Below are 22,208 nucleotides of genomic sequence, written 5' to 3'. Positions count from 1 at the left end.
AAACAGTCCAACCTGCTGCAGTTTTGTATGAAACGTTGCATACATTATATATATGTGCTTTGCCTAAATAATGCTGGCTTTAACACTCCCTTTTACTAAACATACATACATAAACTGTGCTGTTCACTTGTAGCTGTTGCTGACTGTTTTTTTCTGCAAAACAGGTTTTATTTTAATTCTCAAATATCCAGTTGTGCTATTTTCAGTGGTTTTCTTTGTTGTAAAGAGGATTGGGTTTCGTTTTTATTTTACAGAGTTACATACATGGAAGCAGCCAGGCTCAGTTTGTTGCAGAATCACATATTATTCTTCTGCTGAGTATCCTTCAAACTGTTAATGAATAGAAAAAAGCAAGCTGAGGCATGCTGTGCTGTTAAATGAAGTTGCTCTGACAGTGAATATCATTGAACTTTTGAGCAGGTATTTTATTTTTACTTACTGTATCTTTAAATAAATATTTAGTGTTGTTGCTATTTATTGCCAGGTAAACCTGACATTGCTTTTCACTAATACGTACCTTGTTACCTCCTTTGTTACTCTTTTGCCTGGTTACTAATCATAATATTTTTCCTTTCAGCATTGTCTTTTCAGTAGCCGAGACTAATTTTCTTTTGTTTTTCACTCTTCATTATAGCAGCTAGAAAATATTTTATTTCTTTTAACTGACAAGGAAAGCATACTGAAATGTATTTATCATGCATGAAGATTATTTTTCCTCCAGTAGTCTTTGGTTAGTTGTTTTTTTTTTTTTTCCCCTAGCTAATCTAAAAATTTTACTAATTCTTGAAACAAATAAACTAGTCCCAATTGTTCTGATGTCGTCATCTTATAGAAGTACTCTAAGACCAACTTTTACTCTTCCATTCTTGCTGAGTCAGAGCAAGTTAAATTAACTTTTTTTTTGTTAATAATCTGTAAGAAAAATTAATACACTGTCTGGTTTCTTTAAACCCTACTTCTAATTAGCTTTATTCATTAAATGAAGATTGTAGTCAATGTTAACCACTGTTAAAAATCAACCATGCCATCACAAATACCTTCCTCTAAGGAGGACAAGAGGAGTAAAACAAACATTTTCCAATTTAAAGTAATGGCCAGATCTCAGAGTTTGATGATAATAGCGACTCCGTTGTTCTTTCCCTGAACCTATGTTAGCTCAGGTCCTGCCCTTCTCTGATTTCCCCATCTAGCCTTGTCTTTGGAATTTACTGTCCAAAGAGAACACCATCGTTATATCTTCCTGTTTCATTACGTCTGTTTACCTGGCAACAATTTTGCTACCTGTGAAACCTTATTTGCTCTGTAGATAGCCACTCTGAATTTAATTTTAAAGATCATATTTTGCAGACTAAATGCAGTGTTCCATATTGAACTGGAATACTGTGTCCAGTTCTGGGCCCCTCAGCAAAGGAAAGTTGCAGAATTACCTGAACAAGTCCAGCAAGGGGCCTCAAAAATTATTAAGGGACTGGATTGTCTCTTATGTAAGCAAAGGCTGAAAGAGCTGGAACTGTTTAACCTGGAGAAGACTCAGGGATCATACAAATGTGTATTCTGTCAATTCTCCAGATTTTATATCATACCATAATTAACGTTGTATCAAAATCATATTGTATTTGTTCAAGTTTTGGAAGCACCTTTTTTTGCTCATTATTTCTCAATTTGGGGTCCTTTGCTTGGGGTCCTTGGCAAGAGAGACATAAAGATCAATAGGCTTGCCTGAAAACTGCCAAGTCAAAACTCATATTAACTCATATTTTTTACAGTAAAAAGTACACAGAGACAGCTATTTTTTTTCAGACTGAAAATGTCTTGTATAATAGATAATATGCATCTTATATAATATCATCTTTATGCTTTCTTTTGTATAGCCACAATATTTTTTGTAATGTTTATTTTTTTTGCTTTTCTTGAACTGCCACAATATTAGCAAATCTGTTACCTAAAATAAATCCTTTTGGCTGCTTGAGAATGGGAAACGTGAACCCAAAACCCAGCTGAGATTAAAAATAAACAACACTTTTGTTCATGACAGACTTTGTTTGTCTGACTCAGGCATGAAAGTGATACTTTTTGTTGGCAGAGACTGTCTTTAAACTGGGGAGCTGGCTAACTACATTAAAGCAGTTGGCTGAAAGAATCTTTTCAGTGAGGTTTTTCATTGCCACTTGTAAAAAGAATTCTCTTAAGGTTTCATTTCATGGCTCAGTACTCTTGAGCTGAGTTTTTGGTCACACACAAATTTCACAAGTGACATGAAATCTTGACAGATTTTAACGGTTATGCATGAAAGAATGAATATTACTTTATCCTTTCAGTGTTGGTAGTAATTATTAACTGCTTCATTGCTTCTTCATTGTTTGTTTATTCAGGAAATGTTGATAGAAAATATGGGAATTAGGAAAAAGTAAGCGAGATAGATAACAGTAGTACATTCACTTTATCCTTTAAAGTTTAAAAGATGCATTGAATTTTAAATCAAAGCATTACTATGCTAGTAATGTAGATGCTTCGTTTGGTTGCTTCTTTTCACTTTTTTGTAGTAAGAACAAGGATGAGGTTGTCACTTCTTGCTAGATGTTGAAATGCAATGCTGTGTTTCTCTACAGAGTGAATTTTTAATACCTCTGATCAGAAAATATGAACTTCCATTGCATTTCTATACTTGCTTTTGTACAGTGATTCTGCCCAGTCTGCAAGATTATCACCATATAAAGACCTGCTGTTTATTCCAGAGCTGTAGCTACATATTTAGGACATGGGTAAGAGGACTTGTGAAGATGTCAAATATTCTGTTTCTATTATAAAGCAAAATTAAATTTAGTAAAATCTATATAATGTTACTAATTACTAGGTGTATGCCCCAATTTTTATAATATTTTAATCAAGTAGTTTTAGTCCCAACAGATGGTTACTTCATCTTAGCATAACACAATGGAAGTCACTGTAATAACGCAGCAGGTACAACATTACATCAGCAAACCAATTTAAAAAAAAGAGAGGCACTTTTATTATTTTGTACTAAATTTACTTATTTTCTGTGATATGTTTTCTGACAACCAAAATACAGATACTGCATTCAGCAGCAGATAAGACTAGCTGAAATGGGTTAGATTTGAAACTTTCTGAAGACATGAAAAGTTCACACTAAGCAAGCACCTAAGAACAAGGAGGTGTTATTTAATTTCTAAAGTAATAAACTGAGTTCTGATTTATTCTCAGGCTCCTTAGATGTCAATGGGGCCATCTTACCAATTCTGTAGTATCTTATACTTTGGATAAAGTTTCCCTCTAGAAATTAAAGAAAAATATCACCGTATTTTGACACAGACCTTGTTGAATTCCACACTGCAGAATAGTGAATAGAAATTTGAGCAGGCTTTTAAAAGCTGAGAAACAGTCCTTCATGTAAGAAGGAGCTGCTTTATCTCTGATACTCTTTTTACCTTATGAAATGAGGATTTATCGATCTTTCAGACTCACTTGCCCAAGCTAGTTCTAGACTGCATTGTTTGAGCTGAAGTGGCTGTGTGGTCCAGAGCATGTGGAAACACCAGACTGGCTGAGTACAGATGTGACTCCAGTCAAACTCTAGGACAGCATGGCATTACTGCCTCTGTTTTTGCTCCAGGAGCATTTTAGTCCACAGTGGTTTAGCTCCACCCTGCCAAGCCAGAGATCTCCTCTAGCCAAATCCACTAAGTTATCTTGGCATCCTGACACACTTTCCCCATTAGTAAGACTGCAGAACAAGGTACCTGGTTGCTCATGCTCAAGGCAGTCCAGAGCTGAAAAGCTTTGCTGCACACACTGTTGCCTGCTTAGTCACTCAGGAGGGACACTGTATCTCAGGCATGGTGCAAATACATAGAGGTGACATCCAAAATTGTAGCTGAGGTAGTAAAACTCCTTGTGGGTGAGGACCCTCACAGAGAACAGTGAAAGGCCCTCTTTTCTCTTGTCTTGGAGACTTGATAAGTAATTATGGAGATTATATAAATGCTGAAAAGGGAGCTCTGAAGATCACATACTCCTATCTTCCTCTTAAAACAGGATTATCATTAACACTAACTCTGACTTCCATGTTTTTATCTAGTGCAATTGTTTAAAAACTCCAAGGATAAGGATTGCATAATCTTTCTGGGCAGTTACAGAAGTGAAGTTGTTCCTAACACCCAGTCTGAATCGCCCAAGTTGCAGTTCATGGCTCATGATCTTATGTATAAAAATCTTACTTGTCATAAGGTTTTGGCTTCCCTTTGGATTTTTTTGCCAGCCTTCAAGAATTAGTGGAGTCTTCAGTGATGTTTTCTTTCAAAAATGAGCAGAACATTCTATTGTGTAGCATAATGAGATTCATTATGTTTCAGATTTTTTATTGCTTAGGAAGAAAACATAAGGCAAGGTTTGCTTTATTCATGCTGCTTTACATCTCCTTCCTAGCTGCAGATTGGCAGGTAATTTTTTTTTTTTTTCCCCACACAGAGAATGCTTTAATATTTATTTCCAGAGAAAAAGTAATAATGAACAACAGGTATAAATTTAATTTGAAGTTGCATTTAAACATCCATGAAAATATGCTAGTCTTCACATATCTGCTTTCAGTTTTCTTTGAAATTAACCAACTTGGGTTTCCTTCCCAGGAGCAACAGAACCTTCTTACTGTTTGCAGCTGTAATGAAAGTTTTACGTAATGTATAACTGTATTTATCCCCACATCAGCCTGATGATCACTGCTTCAAGCACCTGAGTGTAATTTACACACATAATAATTTAGGGGGTTATGTAGAGTTGTATCAATATTGGGACTTTTATGTGAAGTAGGTGGAATATGATTGCTATAGAATGGATTGCTATAAAATAAATATGGCAGACTGCACAAACAAGAATTATTTAAAATAAGAGCATGACATAGGTTTTATTTAACAGAAATCTTTTCTTGTTGAATGGATATGAAAGCAGTAACTTTTGTGGGGCTATCAACATACTAGATATTGTGCAGCCTGTAATGCAAGGTTTTTGCTTCTTAAGTTTGAATATCTCTGAGGACCCTAGGACTGCATAATTTACACAGATTAATAACTTTGTTCACGTGAGTAGTCCTCATAAGACAATCTATTTGTTGGCTATATATGTAATTCTACCACAGAAAAAGAGCATAATATCTAAACAATTTATGATGTAACAATGAAGTTTCATATCAGGTTATCGTCACGGTTTACATCCATGTCTATAAGTGCAGCAATGAATTTTCAGTGTTAGCTTCATGTAGTATGCAGAATATATTTATTTAGGAGGCGTTTTAGCTTATAATTTGTGCAGTAACTGTAGTGTGTGACTTCATTTCATAAGTCAAGCAAAATTGTCCTTTTTTTTTTTCTCTTTTTCCATCTTTTTGAGGCTTTATAGAATTCACCATAAAGATTTTTCTTTTCCAAGCTGAAAAGTTGTACGCTTTCCTCATGCAGAAGATGTTCCAGGCTGCTGGTATCTATTCTTGTAACCCTTGCCTGACAAAAATGGGGTCATAGATAGTAAGAGTTAGCAGTAAAGATCAGGTATGTATTGAAAAAAAAAAAAAAAAGGACAGAGTGGTTAAACAGTCTTAGAGAGACAAGGAAGAGGAAACAGAGACAATGATATTGAAGTATTATTGATAGAGTTAGGGAGAATAAAGTTATTAAGACAGAGGCAGAAGAAATATAGCTGGAATTAAAAAATGTCATTGTCTAAGAGAAACAATGTGAAGTAAACTGCACAATCAGCATTACTGTTGTAATTAACTATGGTTAAATAGAGTATGTTGACTGTTGTAAGCCCAACAGCAATCACAGTATACAGTGTTGAGGTATGAATATTGCTCTAGGTGTGAAGACACAGCAAGAAAGATAAGGAGTAGTAAGGTTGGATAGGCTGTGATGAATTTGAGAGTTTTCTTTAATTCTTTCATTTCTCCTTTTGGTAGACACTAATCAGTATTTCTAATGATTGTCCATTTTCATCACATTTTTATATCATTCCCTGGTGAAATACAACTGATTTGAATATGTAATTTTTTTTTCATTTCGCAGTAACAGTGAATCTGTATTATAGAGTAAGTTTGAAAGTTAGAGTAAATATTTTCATTATCTTAAAAGTTTCAGTTATTAAGCAAATTATTTGTTGTACAGGAGATAAATCTAAACCATTAATATAGGAATTGGCAATTACTGTTAACCTGATAGTTTTTCTCATTTTTACTATTAAACTTAGTTAACTTTCATGCTGATAAAACACATGCAGCTAAGCAAACATGAAGATGTATTTTCAGTTTGTTAATTTGAATTCCTAAGGCAGAGTTTATGTGACAGCTGTGTAGGTGCATATGAGATGTTAATTGAGAAGGAAAAAGAAATTTGATTGGTTACAAAGAAAAAGACAAATCTTTTCTGTAGCATTAAAATTACACCTATTATGAAAGATACTTCCTGCCCTACAAAGTGAATTTAAATGAAATGTGTTGACTGCCTCCTTGGTGTAGGAAAACTTAAGCACAGAATGAATTTAAATGTAAGATCTTTCTGTGTGTCAGTAAAGCTTGTGCAGCTACTGAGCTTATGCTTATAGTTATGCTTTTATTCTAATGAACCTGAAATCTTGGGTCCAAGTCAGTAGACCAATATTCATTTAACTCTCTGTAGAAAGACTGTATCAGTTATGCATAATGGAAGCAAATTATGTTCCCCAGGGAGTATGTAAAAGTGAATGATGATCACAACTAAAGCAGGGAGATAAGGTTTTTGCGTTCTTGACCCTAAAGATAAGAAAAAAAGAGAACACCAAAGTGGAAAAATATACAATTAAAAATACGAAATTATAGCATATTTAAGCATGCTTCTTAATTAACTATGGAAGTAACTTCCAAAGCAGCAAAACGTACTGCACATTTCCTATTCTTCATGTGCATTGTCCACCAATATTGTCTGTTAACCTTGTAGGCTCTTCTGGCTCTTTAGGAGGCTGCCTGATTCCTAAATGTAATGAAGCATAAGGAGAAAATAGCTAGAAAAATCAAGGAATTTTTTTTCAGTAACTCATTCTCCCCCTGCTTGACCTTAAAATAATTCATAATATAACCTTTTAAGAAAGTTACTAAAGTCTCTTAGATGTCAGAGACCTTAAATTTACAGCTGGGCATTTATCCTTGCAACATATGAAATAATTCTCTTCCATCAGCTGATTGTATGGTACTGGATTGGGTGAATTACCTTCAAATATGGTATGTGTCCTCTCTATGAAATTACCAACTCTGTAGTTCAGTGATTTTTCAACCATTTTCAATTTATACTTCTAAAATTTTACAGTGGAAGTGCACACCTCTGCAAAGCAAATTTAGCTGTCAGCTGCTCTAGCAATTTCTCAATTTTATTTGCCTTTTGCAAACACCTGACTACCAGTCCACAGACCAAGAGGTATGCACTGACTGCAAGCAAACACAACAGCATTTTTGAGGGTTTCTTTAGGCATCGGTTAATAATTTAAATGGTTATTTTAATTGTTAAGACACATATTTGTTTGAGTGGCTAAAAGATGCAGAAACATAGTCCAAAGTTAGTTTTACCTTTGGAATCCACAGATAGCTTTTACCAAATTGAATAGTCCTCAAGTGCGTTCAGCTAAGAATAAACTGTGTCTGTTAAGATACTGCACTGGTCTTCAGCAATGAAGGAAAGTATAATGCCAGCCTGGAGTCATACTGATGATGATTTATGATACAGAAAAAGAATGTGTGACATTCATAAAAAGATTTATAGGTGCTTAGGGAAAGTGAGAGAGATGGCGTGTGTGCATGCTGACGGATCAAGTGTGTACTAACAAACAGATGAGACAACATTCAAAGTCTAGTATTTGAAATATAGTACTTGAAAATAAGGTAGATGTTCAGAACAAAATGTTACAGTAGTGAGAGAAAATTATATAACATCATAAATACATATAAATAACTCGGAGTTTGTTTTAGGAAATATATCTGTGTTTGAAAGTTAAGAAATGAAGAGATCAAGAAAAATTCGTTCAATTATTTTCATCTCTGGTATGCTTAGCACTAAAAAACCCCTGACGTATTGTTATACATTTACCTGCTCTGGAGATGTGTATACTTCTGTGATTTGTGTATTCTCTAGGGAACAGATTTTGCTGAGACAAATGATAAAATATAAATAAGATTAAAAAAAAATATTCTTTTGTACAACGTCAACACTATAAGAACTTGCGAGACGGATGGGATTAACCCTGAAACTTCATCAAATGTAATATACAAAACCAAAAGGGTAATAAATAATAAATGTAAAAATCCTCTCCCCAGAGTTTATCTTGGGTCATCCTAAAAGGCGACACCAATATGAATAATTAGAATGTAGGTCAGGCTGAAAAGTCTGAATGTTTGATTAGTGATTTAGCACAAAACATGGTCGGGTATCTCTATGATACTTTGTTGCAGTTGAATTAATATGGATTCCAGAGTCTTTCTCTTCTCCTGTAGCTTTCATATGGCCTTTCCATTCTCAAGCATCACAAGAGGGACAATTTCTTCACATTACCTGCTGATTAGAAAGGCAGTTGCATAAATTAAAGCTAAAGTAACTAAATGAATAATAAACTTTTTCACTTACATACAGGATTCTGTGTTAGTATCAAATGGCTTTTCTGCTTTGTTAAAATGATGAAAAATCATCAAAATGAAAGCAATGTAGTTTGGTTAGCATTTAAAAGGCTGAAATGCAAACTTACAGCTATTTAACTTGAGAGTTGCACATTTTAGGGAGTTGAGGGAAATTCCAGTGCCAAGAGGCATGTAATCATTTCTAAAATTCTTGAAAAACTATTTGGTGTACCAAAAACCAGAAGGTTTTAAGCTGAAAGAATGTTCAGGGTTGTTGTAAGTATAACCACAATCAGATTTCAGGCCATTAAAAAATACTGAAGTACGTCTTGAATCATTTCTTAATACATAGTTACGGAGATAAAGAAGAATTAGAAAATAAGTACAACTTTTGATGCCATCTCATTTTGTGCAGATGGAAAACTTTCCAAGTAACCACATGCTAAAAGTTTATATTCCATGCTGCTAGACAAATATGATACTGTAAAGGACTATTTTACAGAGCTAGGACTTCTGCTTTCTTTTGCAGAATATTAAAATATGTCGTAATGTACAGCATTAGAAACAGGATCAAAAAATAACTTAAGGTGTGTAATCTGTGATAAAAAGCTAATTATTGCCTTGAAATCACAACTCAGTAAGACTGAATTTTTACTTCAGCATCACAGAGCTGAGGCGATTGACATGCTTGGTGTTAGAATCTGAAGTTAGGAAGCTGATAACATTGAAGCTGAAAGGCAACCGGTGACGCTGAAAGCTCAACAATGATGACTAAAGTTAAAAAGAAACAAATGAAGCAAAAATAGTGACAGTGTAAGGGAAGCTTTAGGGGTATTGATGTGAAACTCCAAAAGAGAGGAAAAAAGCACACTTCATCTGGTTGTCAGTTGCAGAGCAAGGTTACTTTTGTGAGACTGTTATTCCTGATGGTGAGAAAAGTGAATTAAACTCACGGTCTGGTAAGAAAATAGGAGCTAAGTTACAAGATGGTTGTCTGCCAAATGGCTTTTTAGTGGTTGGTTGTTTGTTTTTATTTTTGAGAAGCAACCAGGTAAGTGAAATAGCAAAGGACCACATTATGTGCAATATTGCATGAGATAATGAAGCTAATAAATTCCATTTACAGAGCAGTCCAAATCCTTTGCAAAAAGTAGCACTTGCCTGGGAGGGTCTGGTGAGTTACCCTCACATCTTGGGGCAAGTTATTAGATAATACTACAATAGGGGCTTTTCTTAATAGGGTAGAAATACATGTGGGATTTTTTTTTTTTTCAGCCCTTCTTTTTGCAGCTTCTTTAATTAATTCATTTTTATGCTTTTGTAACTTTTGAAAGCAGATAATGGAAAGATTCTAATAATATTCTTTCCAGTTCTTTTTCCTAGTGGAAGCACAACAGTAACACAGGAGATTTCCAGTCTCTTGTACTGATGAATCTGAATTTTAACAGGCAAAGTTTTTAGAAAGTAATTTTTGCCTTCCTTTCCAATTTACATAGTCTCTTGGCTTCCTGGGTTCGATTTTTTTCATAATATTTTAGTTTGGGTTTTTTTTTTTAATGTTTTGTCAAGCCCAGTGATAAGCTTCTGGAAAACTTGCATATAGTCATTTATTCATAAGAGTGACCATATGCCTTATAGCTTGAGCGTGTGTAAGAAGCTGATTTGGGCTTCTAGGGTATTTCTAATTAGTGTCTAATTTAGGACTGCAAGTAGATGTCTGTATCAAAAAGATGGTGTTAAAACTTTTATTTCATTGATGTTGCCTATTGGCATCTGCCTCCTTTCACCATCAGTGCTTGCTTTTTTCTAATCCTCTTATTCTTCATTTGACTTTTCTCATTCTGTTTATATGAAATTTGGAAGTCTCAAACCTGAATCAGGCCATTAATCTCTGATGGAAGTGTAATGATGTTAGCATTGACATTTCTAAATCCTTTTGCTCAAGCTCAGCTTAATTGGAATTGTATAACTGAAATTTCAGATGTGCTTGAGCATTTTGGTCTAATTTTTGAACATGCCTAGCATGAAAAATGTTAATATGAACTGATAGGCTAGAACAACTATAATGTTATGGGATGCAGGTATCGTTTATGTGTGTCACGTGTTTGAAGTATCTCCTGTAAATTATCTGTCTGTGTAAATAGAAACACATTATTGTTCTTGCAGTTTGTAGTCATCCTGCTACCTAGCCCTGGGGTAAGCAGTGCTTAAAAAGCCAGCTTTATTCAAGAACCAGTTAACTCTGTGAAGTTCATATTTCCTGAAATTGTGAGATATAGCTCCCATGATGCACTCCTGCTTCAATATGTCATTCTCCTCTTCACAACAGATGTTATGCACAGTAGTAACAGTTCTTTTTTGTTTATGTGGTTAAAAATAAACCATTAAGTGAATGGTTTAAGATCTTGCTAAATTAGTTAAATTGGTTTATCATTATGTACTTGGTCACATTTGTAACAGTCATAATGAGACAATAAAACACTGAAAGTGACTGAGGACTTTGCCTCTGAGATGTTCCTCTGCTAAACTGTTAAGCAATATGACACTAAAGAGGACAGCTAATGTCTTATCTTAAAGCAGAGGAAGATAAAGCAGTCCAGCTGCTTCAGTTTGCATCAAATAGCCAATGAACTGTGTGCAATAACACTGAATGATTCCTGGTTCTTACAGTTTCTTAAATTCCTTCACTACCAATATACAGAATATTACAAGATATTAGGAATAGCTGTTACCATAACTGTCCAAAATGTGTATCCTACCTGACAATTTGTCTTCTAAAGCTTTTTGAACCTTCTTTCCTTTTTTTGCCTAGAATGCACAAAGGAAAATCTTACCATGTATTTTTGCCTCAGGTGAGTGTATTGGCACAGCACAGATCGTGGTATGCAGTTTTACGTATAGTACTTTCTTTCGTTTTATGAACCTGAGAGCTTTAGTGTGTAGATGTACCTTTGTGGCTTTTTGAGGTATCCGCACATTTGTTGTTTTCCTTGACAATGGTAACACAGATGCTGCTATCACCATGGGAATGGTACTCCTGAATGAAGCTGCTACCTCCAAAGGGGATGTTGGAAAAAGGAGAAGTAAGTTATTCACAACTAAGGCAATGTTTGACAATTAGAAGGCATTGAGAAATTAGAAGTGAACATATAATTAAGTTCTCAGAACTTCTCTACCTTTAACCAATTTTTACCTCTTGCGGGGTGAAGAGGAGAGTGTAAAAATTCTGTTGATAAAACTGCATTCACACAAAGTTGTAACAAATATGTTTCAAGCATACTCCGGCAAGGTACAGTATGACACAGTAGGTAGTACTGCAGAAATGCTTTTTGGCTTTTGAATTACCCTGAAAGTCAGTGACATAAAGACCAAGAGTTTAAAGCATTGTTTCCAAAATTAGTTTAGGCATTTAAGGTGTTTAAGATACTTAAGGAGTGTTTGGTACACTTTGCCAGTATCATGCCTCCAGAGAAAGGTGAAAGCCTAAAAGTAGATGCAGTACAAAACATATTGTAATATGTTATGTCTAATGATTCTTAGCCTAAAGTACAAGTTTTATGTTTTTCTGAATATTGTTGTCATTCAAAATATTTGCAAGTTATTTTGGCAATGAATTGCATAAACACATGGTATGGAAGTATTTTATCCAGATTTAAATTTGCCAACTGTTATGTCAAACAGACTTTGACCAAGTATGACATAGGTTGAACCAAATATGTCCATCTGCCTTTGTGCCTTTTATGATATGTTATTTCATACTTCCTACAACTTACTCTTTTTCTCATGTGAGGTGTTGCAGACCTTTGAAAGATAACAGACTTCTTACACTGCTTCCCTTTTCTTTCAAGATCAGATCTTTAGCTTCTGTGTAATACACCTATTGCAGTTAGGGCTGGCCAACTATTTTCTATAAAAGCATTCTAGAATTCTTCATAATAGCTGGTTAAACATTGGCCGTAGTGATTTGACGGTCTCCTTCAATGAGCTGTAGATGTATAACAATTCTGAATATATTTTATAATATCTAGCTTTAATACTGATGTCAAAAGAGACAGTGACATGGGTTTAATGGGAATATGTTCTTAGCTCACTATTGAGATCTGGATCTGTGAATTATGGACGCAGTGAAGGAACAGTGGGCTGCAGTACAAATTCAGACTCTTTTCTGCTTGTGGCCATTTTGTGAATGCTTTCTGTGTACCTGCCATGCACTATTCCTGCTTTGCAATTTATTCATTCGTGCTTTGAAATTATATTTGTGGGTGGTGATTTCTTTATAATGAAGTGTGTTTATAAGATGTGTACAGGCCTAGTTTTCTCAAAATAACTGCAGAAATTTTGTATTTCAATTGACGTTTGTCAGTTTCCACCTGGTCAGTTCTAATAGAAAAATGCGTCATTGTCAAGTTTCCACAGCTTCGTGGTTGCTCATCCTTCCCTCAAAGCCAGCACACTTTTGAAGCATGAATATTGCAATTAAATAGCAAAGGTTTGGCTAAAGTAGGAGTAGTATAAGAAGAGAAGCTATTAAAATCAAAGTAGCTCACTAGAACCAAAACATTATCTAATGTAGATGAGCTGCATCTCAATTACATGCATCAGCTTGTAACATATTGTGGGGTTTTATTTTTTTTTTCATGCAATTGACTGAGCTATGATGATCAAAAAGATTTTGTGCTTTGCCTGATAAGGCTTCCAGCACATCTGGATGCTATAGGAAGGTCTGCATCATTGTTATTTGTCTTCAAAACCTAAAGATTTATATTGCTGTCAAATTATTAATAAAAAAGTGATTTGGCTACCAGCCTTGGAAATTACAACAGTGAAATATTTTGGCTACTAAGAACTAGATAAAATCCTTACTAAACTGCCTTTGCTATTACTTCAGCCATAGATGGTTGACTAGAGAGAATATGATTCCATTAGTCAAAGGATGTTTTTCTAAATGTAATTGGTTTTCCGAAAATGACAAGCAAATACCTGAAATTACATTGCTTGAGTATGTATATAATTTACAGGGTTATTAAATCCATTATCAGCAGTAAGGTTCTTGCATCCACATACATTTGAGTTGCAAATTTCTGCTTTTTTTTTTCCTTGAATATATATTCACCCTGACAGGTTATTTTTTTCTTGAGAACCATAAATATTATTTCCATGTGTTTGAAATCCTGTCAGAAGATAGTAGGGATCAGTAGTCAAGGAAGTGCAAGTTTTGTATTTAATTGTGTCAAAATTCTCCATAAAAGATTGACATAATATTATTTGTAGAGATTCCAGTTTTAAAACTTTCATGTGCTAATAAAGTTATTTTCTTTCCAGTAATATGTCTGGTAGGTCTGGGTCTGGTGGTCTTTTTCTTCAGCTTCCTGTTGTCAATATTTCGCTCCAAATACCATGGGTACCCATACAGGTAATCTCTCATTAAATTCTCATATTATAGATTTGTATAAGTTTAAGAATAGCTTTCAGGTAAACAAACTTTATTTTTTACCACTGAAGTTTATGGGAGTTGGAAAGAGCAGGAAGATTGGTGATTAGTTCAAGCAAACCAAAAAGGGCTGGAAAGCTAATGTTGTTAATGCAGACCAGTTAAGTGGGTTTGAGATGTGTGGCATGAACAGTGGCCTATGAAAAATGCAAAAGAAAACATGTGCTTGAGTTTATAAGTCTTTATTGGATATTTATTTGTGCTTCTTTATAACTAAGATGTACATAAGAAAAGGCTCAAATCACCAAACCGATCTACAGTGCTAAGCTATGATTTATCAAAGTTCTCTTGTCAGCCACACCAGAGAGGAAAGGGTTATAATCTTTCTTAATTATTTGTACATCTGTCAATTAAACAGTTATAATTTGTTTGACAAGCACAAAAAGTAGAAAAATAGTAAAGAAAATACAGTTCTTGCCTTCTGTAGGTGGGTGCTTTCAGCAGGGACATCACCTACAGAGGTAGTCTAGACTTCTGATCCACAAGTTCTTGCCAATCTGTTATGTATACATATTTTCAGTAGCCCCTCAGGAACAGGTGGTCCATAGCATTTTCTTGTGATCCTGGTATCATTTTCAGCTCTAAGTGGAAAAGCCTCGCTAGAGAAAAAGGAACGGTGCAATTAAGTAAATCTTCAGTGCTATAGTAACAATGCACCAGGCTAAAAAAAGCAACACAGGGACACACCTCCTGAGTCAGCAAGTTATGGAACAAAGCAGAGACCTGTTGAGTTTTCTCTCTCAGAGCTTTGTTTTGTAGGATGGCTAAATATTTTTAATGAGGAAGATTCCTTTTCCTGTTGTTCTATTCTCCAGGATTTTGTTCCATTGACTTTTGATCATATTTGAAACTATGCTGCTCTTCCCGTTGCTTCAGTCTTTGCCCTTTTTTATCATTTTTTTTTCCTGTAGAGATATATATACACACATATGTATTTAATATGCATGTATACAGTTAACATAGTGTTAACACGCTATGCTAGGTTTTGCAATACAGTTAATATACATGAGTGCCATTTTCCCCGCTCTAGTTGACCACAGTGCATTTTAAAAAGATGAGATTTTCCTTATTTCTAGTGAAATTGGCTACTATGAAATAGCAGATTAATCCTTCACAGAATATTAGTCTATACTATTACCATTCATGGAAGAGTAAGTGGACGACAAGTGTCTTATAATGTAGATATATAGTAACATCTTGCTGAAAGAACTGATGCAAACTAATAGATATGTAAGGGAAATATTTGTACAACAGAATCAGAAAGTTATATTTTGAAGTGGAGAACAAAAGAACTATCTATTAATGTTAACAGTTCTATTGTTTTACAGGCATTGTTAAACGACTATATGAAGAATACTTCTGCAGTTTTTCTCAGATACTTCTTAGTGTTGATTTCTATCACTAGGTCTTGTGATTAGCGCAGCAGCCAGTTTATATTCTATGTTATGTTCCACTAGTAATGATTCAGCTTTGCAAAGCCAACTTACATCCAATATTTAAGCTAATAAATACCATTTCTCTGTTAGTTTTTGCTGCGAGACTTTAGAACCATTTTATTGTTTACTTTGTCTCTTTATGCAGACTAATTGACATTTAGTTTACATCACCTTACATTAGTTCTAGCATTTATCAACATTGTACCAAGGCACAAGCAACCTGTTCCCCTTACAATACACACAGAGTGTGTGCTTTTGCTTTGTACTCATCTCTGCTAAGAAAAGAGGTCTGTAAAGGGCCCAGTAGCATCATATTTCAAGATTTCATCAGTATGGATGTTGAGTAGTTTGCCGTCGGGGATAATCTGTACAGCCTCTCGGCATCATCTCTGGAGACTGCCTTCTAGCTCAACTGACTTTGGGTAAAAGACAGGATCCAGTTTTCCTAATTGTGAGATAGTTTTACTTCCCATTATGTGCCTAAGTCTTAAATTTAAAAGAAGAGGGAATTATGAGCTTGTTCTGCAGCTTATAAACCCACTTGAGAAGTACCGCCAAAGAATGTCAACCCATGCTCTGAGCTCACTTGCATCTTCTCATTACAAGTTTACTAAAAGGAAAAAACAGTTGCTGTTTCTGTGTTCCTTGCCATGCAATTGAACAGCTACTGAAGAAAACCTGACAGGTGTACTAGTTTAATTTTTAGTTCTTTCATCTTAGGAATGCTCTTATCACCTATTAACAACATTCTTATATGACTGTGCCAATTTCCAGGCTTTGCATGGGTTTTGTGGGTGTTTTCACAGGGTTTTTTTTCGCTGCTGCATAATACCTAGGATGTCTGAGACTGAACAGTACCTTGTGAACGTTAGTATGCTCTGGGAGTTGGCATGCCTCCACAATACCATTGATGTTATTGCAGTTTTGTAGTATCATGTATTGTAAGCTTAAGAATCTTAATGTAAGTAATGTAGGTGTTTTCCCTCTTGCTAATATCTTTGCTGTAAATTGTGGGTGGGTGGGATGGATTTATATTTTAATTTTTTTCCCCCACAACTGAACCTGTGCTTAGTGAAATATCAGACATCTTTTCTTTTTAGTGTCTATTACAAGTTGGAGCCCTATGTAGATTTTGTACTCCTCTGCTAGTATCCAAGCTAAGAATACAGGACATCAAGAATTGCGGCTGGGAGAAAGAGAAGTTCTGAGATTCTTTTAAAAGTTTAATTTCAAAAACATTAATATGATATGCAGTGCATGTGGAAAAGAAGTAAATTCATAAAAGGATAAACTCTGTGGATGCATAAGTACATGAGAAACACTTAATAGCTGGCTAAGTATTGTGCAGTTTTGTGTGGATGGTTTTTTTTAATAATGTTACTGCTCCTGCAGACTTAAGCAAGACCTTACAGGCTTACATGGACTGTCCTAGATTCTTCAGGTTTTCATGGGAATAAGTTAATCATTCAATCTTAAATCCTCACTCAATGCAGAATTACTGGAAACTGTCACTAGAACCGATCCTTTTGCTTTGCTATTATCAAATTTCATTTGCTAGTTTCCCAAATGTGTAATTTACTTATCTGGTCCTTTCCAGTGTTAAATCGTTCAGGTTTCTGTTGATTGCTTGGGTAGCTCTGACCCCATTTTCTGTTGCTTTATTTTAAATAAACATACTATTGATTCTCTGACACTTCAGTGATGTCAACCATGTCATCTTCATGACAATTCCATAGTGTTTTTTAAAACAAGCCTCTTTGGTTTATGTTCATAGTCCTTATGAATTTTAATGAAGTGAATGCACAAAACACTAAGGAGGACCAAGTCTATAAACTGTTATTTTCTCTTTCCCCCTTCAATTTAGCATCTTGCTTTTTAATTTCAGGCATATATGCTGATACACATTAATCTTTTTGTCTGAATTCCTTAGGATCTGCCCAAGTATTCTGTGTCCCATCAACTGATCCCAGTCTAGTTATAGTTTAAGATGGGAAATACATCTTTTTACTTTCACTAGTTGTGGATTTCACCTTGAAATTATCGGTCTTTATGTGCTAAATTATCCTCGGGCTAGTAAAGCTTTGCCTTTAACAATACTATCAACAGTGCATACTAATGATCTCTCAGAAAAAAAGGAAAGAATATTTACACTGGCATGCCTAAAGCAACAGTTAAATAAAACTGAAATTGTTTTAATTCTATATGCATGATCTCAAAGACCTCATTTAAAAAAAAAAAAAAAAGATAAATATACTGAATGTTCTCACACTCAGCAACCAAATAAGTCCTTAATGAAGCAGAATGCATCAATAAAAACTGAAACAGTAATACAACCTGCTGTGCATCCTTTCTCTCCAGTGACCTCCATGTAGTGGAGATAAATCAAAACATTAGGGGTGGCTAAACATAAAGCAGGAGTCAAAAACTAGAGAAAGACTTATTTCCTTTTCTAATGTGCATAAATAAACATACTGGGAGTGCTGTTATTTCTTTGACCCTGGTAACACTATTGTCATTGTTAATGTCTGTGACAAACAGAAAAGTGTATACAGGAATGATAGGACAGGTCTGCAAGTGTGCTTTTTAGAGAGCATATATGTAGAAAGGGACAGTATTGTTTTGTTTACCTTCTTCCCCATCGACTTCAGAAATTTTCCAGTTAAGTTTTTGATTCTTCCTTCCACAGAATTTTCTTCCTGAAGGCTAGGACTGGGGAGGGGGGAGAGATTGTTTAATTAATATGCTGGTAAAATGCCCTTGCACAATAAAGCGTTAGGATGGGAGAGGTGGTGCAGTTGGAGGTCATCATGAAGGTTACTTACTGAGCAAATGCAGTTGTGACAGATGAGATGGCATTAACAAATCTCTCTGCTAGAGCCATTTTTATCATGGCAGGGCTTTTTCATGCCTATACTAATCTACCTTTTCTATGAGAACTAGGTGAAATTTTTCATTTTGCTAAAGGTTTCCTTTTAATTGCTGCCATTAACTGTTGAAAGATAATATTATAATTTTATTTTATACTGCTGAACATCTTCCCCTTTGTAATGCTTTCTGGATAGAACAAGAGTGTTGATATATCTGAGAGAATCTTATTTTGAAGCCATCTCATCCCAATATTTAAAGTGAATAAGTGATATATTAAGTATCAGATATTCAGTGATTGAGCAATACAATTTCATTGTATCAGCACAGAATTGTACCTGTTGACTAATACACATGGGAATGAAAGATAGTCCATTCTTAAATATAAGCCAAAAGCATGAACTCTTACGTTAGCTTTGCTAATCAGTAAAGACCCTGGAGAGCTCTCTGGAAGCCTCACTTCAGGCAATTTCAGTCCAAAAAGCACACAGAATATTAAAAAGAATGAGGGAGGATGATAAGAACAAAACAGAAGACATGCGTACACTAACACAGTATTGTATTACTGGGAACATTGGGAATGTAAATATTTGTAACACTGGTTGCTTCAAGAGGACAGACAGACAAAAATCTTGTCCACTGTTTACTGATGTTTAAAAACATCTACTGATTTTTTTTTTTTTAACTTTTATTGTTGACACTTCCAATTGTGTAGACTTTTTAGTTAAACCTCAAAAAGTAATCAGCCTTCTAAGCTCTATTGTGGTGGAATGGAAAATAAGTATTTTTGTATCGACTAGCAGAGAAAATGAACTAAGCTGCTAGAAAGCATAATAATTAAAAGATGCCTTATTTTCATTTAAAAAAAAAAAAGCAAACAAACATAAATGTTAAGTCAGACATGAAGAATTCATTCATTGCTTAGAGAAAAACAGTTAGTGCAACAGGAACAAATTGCAAGATACCTCAGAGCTTGAAAATTCTTCACATTCGCTATGTACACCATATAACTTGTCTACCCTCACTGTAATTAAATTCGTTGCAGTAAATAAATCCTCTACAATATTGAGCAATTTAAATTAAATGCAAATGAATAAAATGGAATAGTTATTTCTTGGAAATATACTGGTAAAATATTAATAAGTAGAACAAGTAGTATTTTCAGACATATGGAATTAAATTTATTCATAAACATGAGCACTACTATTACCGGTTCGGATGCACCATGTTGATTTCATGCAATTAAATAGATGCACCTGAAGTTTATGAACTGGTAAATCTACTTCTTGTAAACACCAAGATTCACAGTCAGGTCTATAGTGCTCCATAAAATAGGTTACTTCAGAAGCAATCAGAATTATTTTAAAAGACAGGAAAACACTAATACACAGTTGTTGAAACAAACCATCTCACATTTAGCATTTTCTATACTACTTCTCTTAATGTGGCTGAGGACCACGTTCTTCAGCAAAGAAGCCATCCATTGAAGTGAAGGCAAAAATCTCAGACTCCTCTGTTCATCTAAACTATGGAATAACTGAATAACAGTTATTACTGAATAACAGTTACAGTTATTACACTGAATAGCACTGTGTGGTGTTGCTTTGGCTGCTAAATATGCATTTTGCTTGTAGACAGAAAGTAAAGAATGGTAGCTATAGTGATAGCATATTTATCCAAAATGACGTTGACATATACGTATTTCTTTACAGTTATTCAGACTTTTACCCCTCCTGAGCTTATCAGTGCTATCTGCCTGATTATTGTAACCTTCAGCCCTTCCCATTCTTCCTCCAGTTCCTTTCCCATGCCTGGCATTATTACATATCTATCCTAGACCTGGACTATCTTCTTAATCTCACATGCTCAGCGTTCTTACCCCTCCATTCAGCCCCCTGCAATTCCCCTCCTCACGCAGTTGTTCTTGCTTAGCCTTTCCCTTTCAATAATCACTTCACCCTCCAGCACCCAGCCAGTTGCCATCTGCTTTGCCTCGGTTTGTGTGTCTTGCCTAATGAGCTTGTCAGCTTTTTGCAGCAGGGAACATCTTTATACTGATACAGTCTTTCAAGCTGATGGCACTTGTATTTATGTTTTGTAATGATTAATTAATAATGCCATGAATGGAAAAATTATGGAATTACTATATTATGTATGCTAGAGCACACCACATATCTGTAAGGCGTTGAAAGATCATCCATGCACAGCTAGAGGCAGTGAAGGAACCCCTCCATTCAGCAGTTCATTGCCTTTGTGCTTTTATAGTTAACTCACTCTATAGTCACACACAAGTTTTTCTCTCTCTGTTCCCATTTCCCAATCTATGAGATAACCATTCTTTGTTAAATTACTTAGAAAGGTATGACATATAAAATATATCTGCTTTTTAAGAAAGACAAAGTTTTGTTCCAGGGATAAAGAAACAAAAATGTCAGCTGGAACTTCTTCATTTATTAAAATATTAAGAATTTAAGCATCTGCAACTTTACAGAGTCTTGTCAAGTCCTCTATACCATCCCTGCTCTGGAGCCACTTCAACAGCAAAAGAAGAATGTTTCAAATCTGAAACATCCTGGAACAGGTGGTTCTTACTTTAAGTAGCAAGAGCAGATGCAGAACTTGATTGAAAAGAACAGATGTTTGAAGTGCATTTTGCTTTTTAATTTTTTTAAATAGGTAAATTTAAGTTTCAGTCACTCAAGTTTTGATAAATTCCATGCTTGCTTAGTAATCACTAAATGGGATATAAAAACATAAGATTACACAAATGGCAAATGGCTTTTCAAATTAATGTTTTGAAGTGTGTTTATTTTTTCCATATAATTGTGATGATATGTTTTATATGCATTTTCCAGCATTTAATCTTGTTTTCTTTCTTTTCAGCTTCTTAATTAAATGAATTCAAGAGGGATTCATTTACAGCTGCTTACCATGAAGATAAGCTATTACTGATAATATCTGCCCACCAATGTTATGTGTATGCAAGAATCTTTTGCTGGTTCATCTGTTTTTGTGATAATTTATATAGTATGCTGATAGAGAAATGAATGCAGTTTTATGCAGTGAATACGTAATTTATAGAAACATATAGTAATTGTATAAAAAAAAAGTCATCGGGAAGTGCTAAAAATTATGAATATAATGTGCTCAAGAATTTAAATAAATTTCATTATAATGGGCTTCTGTTTAAGTCTTCCTCATTAATTTTAGTACATGAATCCAAAGAGTATTGCCAAGATTTTTCACCTGAAGTTTGTTATAAGGTTTTGAGATATATTTTAGAACTAAACAAAATATCATTGTTTCTTCAGCTACTGTTAGGAGAAATGCCACGGTAGGAACTATAATAGCTAAATGCACCTTGACACCACTTTGCTTTGAAACATGTATATTTCAAAGCATATGTATATATTGTCTCTGATCACCTTCAGACATGTTGAGCCATTAATTTAAAATTATATTCTACATATTTTCATCATGGATTTCTTCTTTTCCTGTCTCAGCAGTATTGAGAGTACATACATTGCCAGTTCACCTCTTTCATGCCAAAGAATGCAACTCAAAATAGTTTGTGGTATCTTGAAGGCAAGAAGGCTTAGATCAGTCAGAACTCAGATCCTTCTAAGCTGACTCTGTGGTGGCAAAAAATGCCACCACAGAGGGGACAACAATATTTTGTAATCCACAACATGGGTTTTTTTTCCTTAGGAAGCAGCAGAAGGAATGTATTATCCGGACTGATGTTTATAAAGCTATACAGATGAGTCTGTTGGAA

General features: G+C 34.7%; 1 long non-coding RNA gene across 1 annotated transcript; it reads left to right on the top strand.

Moving 5' to 3' along the window:
• Positions 1 to 253: 253 nt before the first annotated feature.
• Positions 254 to 21,612, top strand: LOC103780816. The gene is made up of 4 exons (XR_608203.1): positions 254 to 318; positions 11,650 to 11,724; positions 13,964 to 14,054; positions 21,317 to 21,612. It is a non-coding gene; the product is annotated as an uncharacterized LOC103780816 (long non-coding RNA).
• The last annotated feature ends 596 nt before the right edge of the window (positions 21,613 to 22,208 follow it).

Source organism: Merops nubicus, unplaced genomic scaffold, assembly GCF_000691845.1.
Source record: "Merops nubicus isolate BGI_N331 unplaced genomic scaffold, ASM69184v1 scaffold15400, whole genome shotgun sequence".
Classification (NCBI taxonomy): Eukaryota; Metazoa; Chordata; class Aves; order Coraciiformes; family Meropidae; genus Merops; species Merops nubicus.
This window is presented reverse-complemented; position numbering and strand designations above follow the sequence as displayed.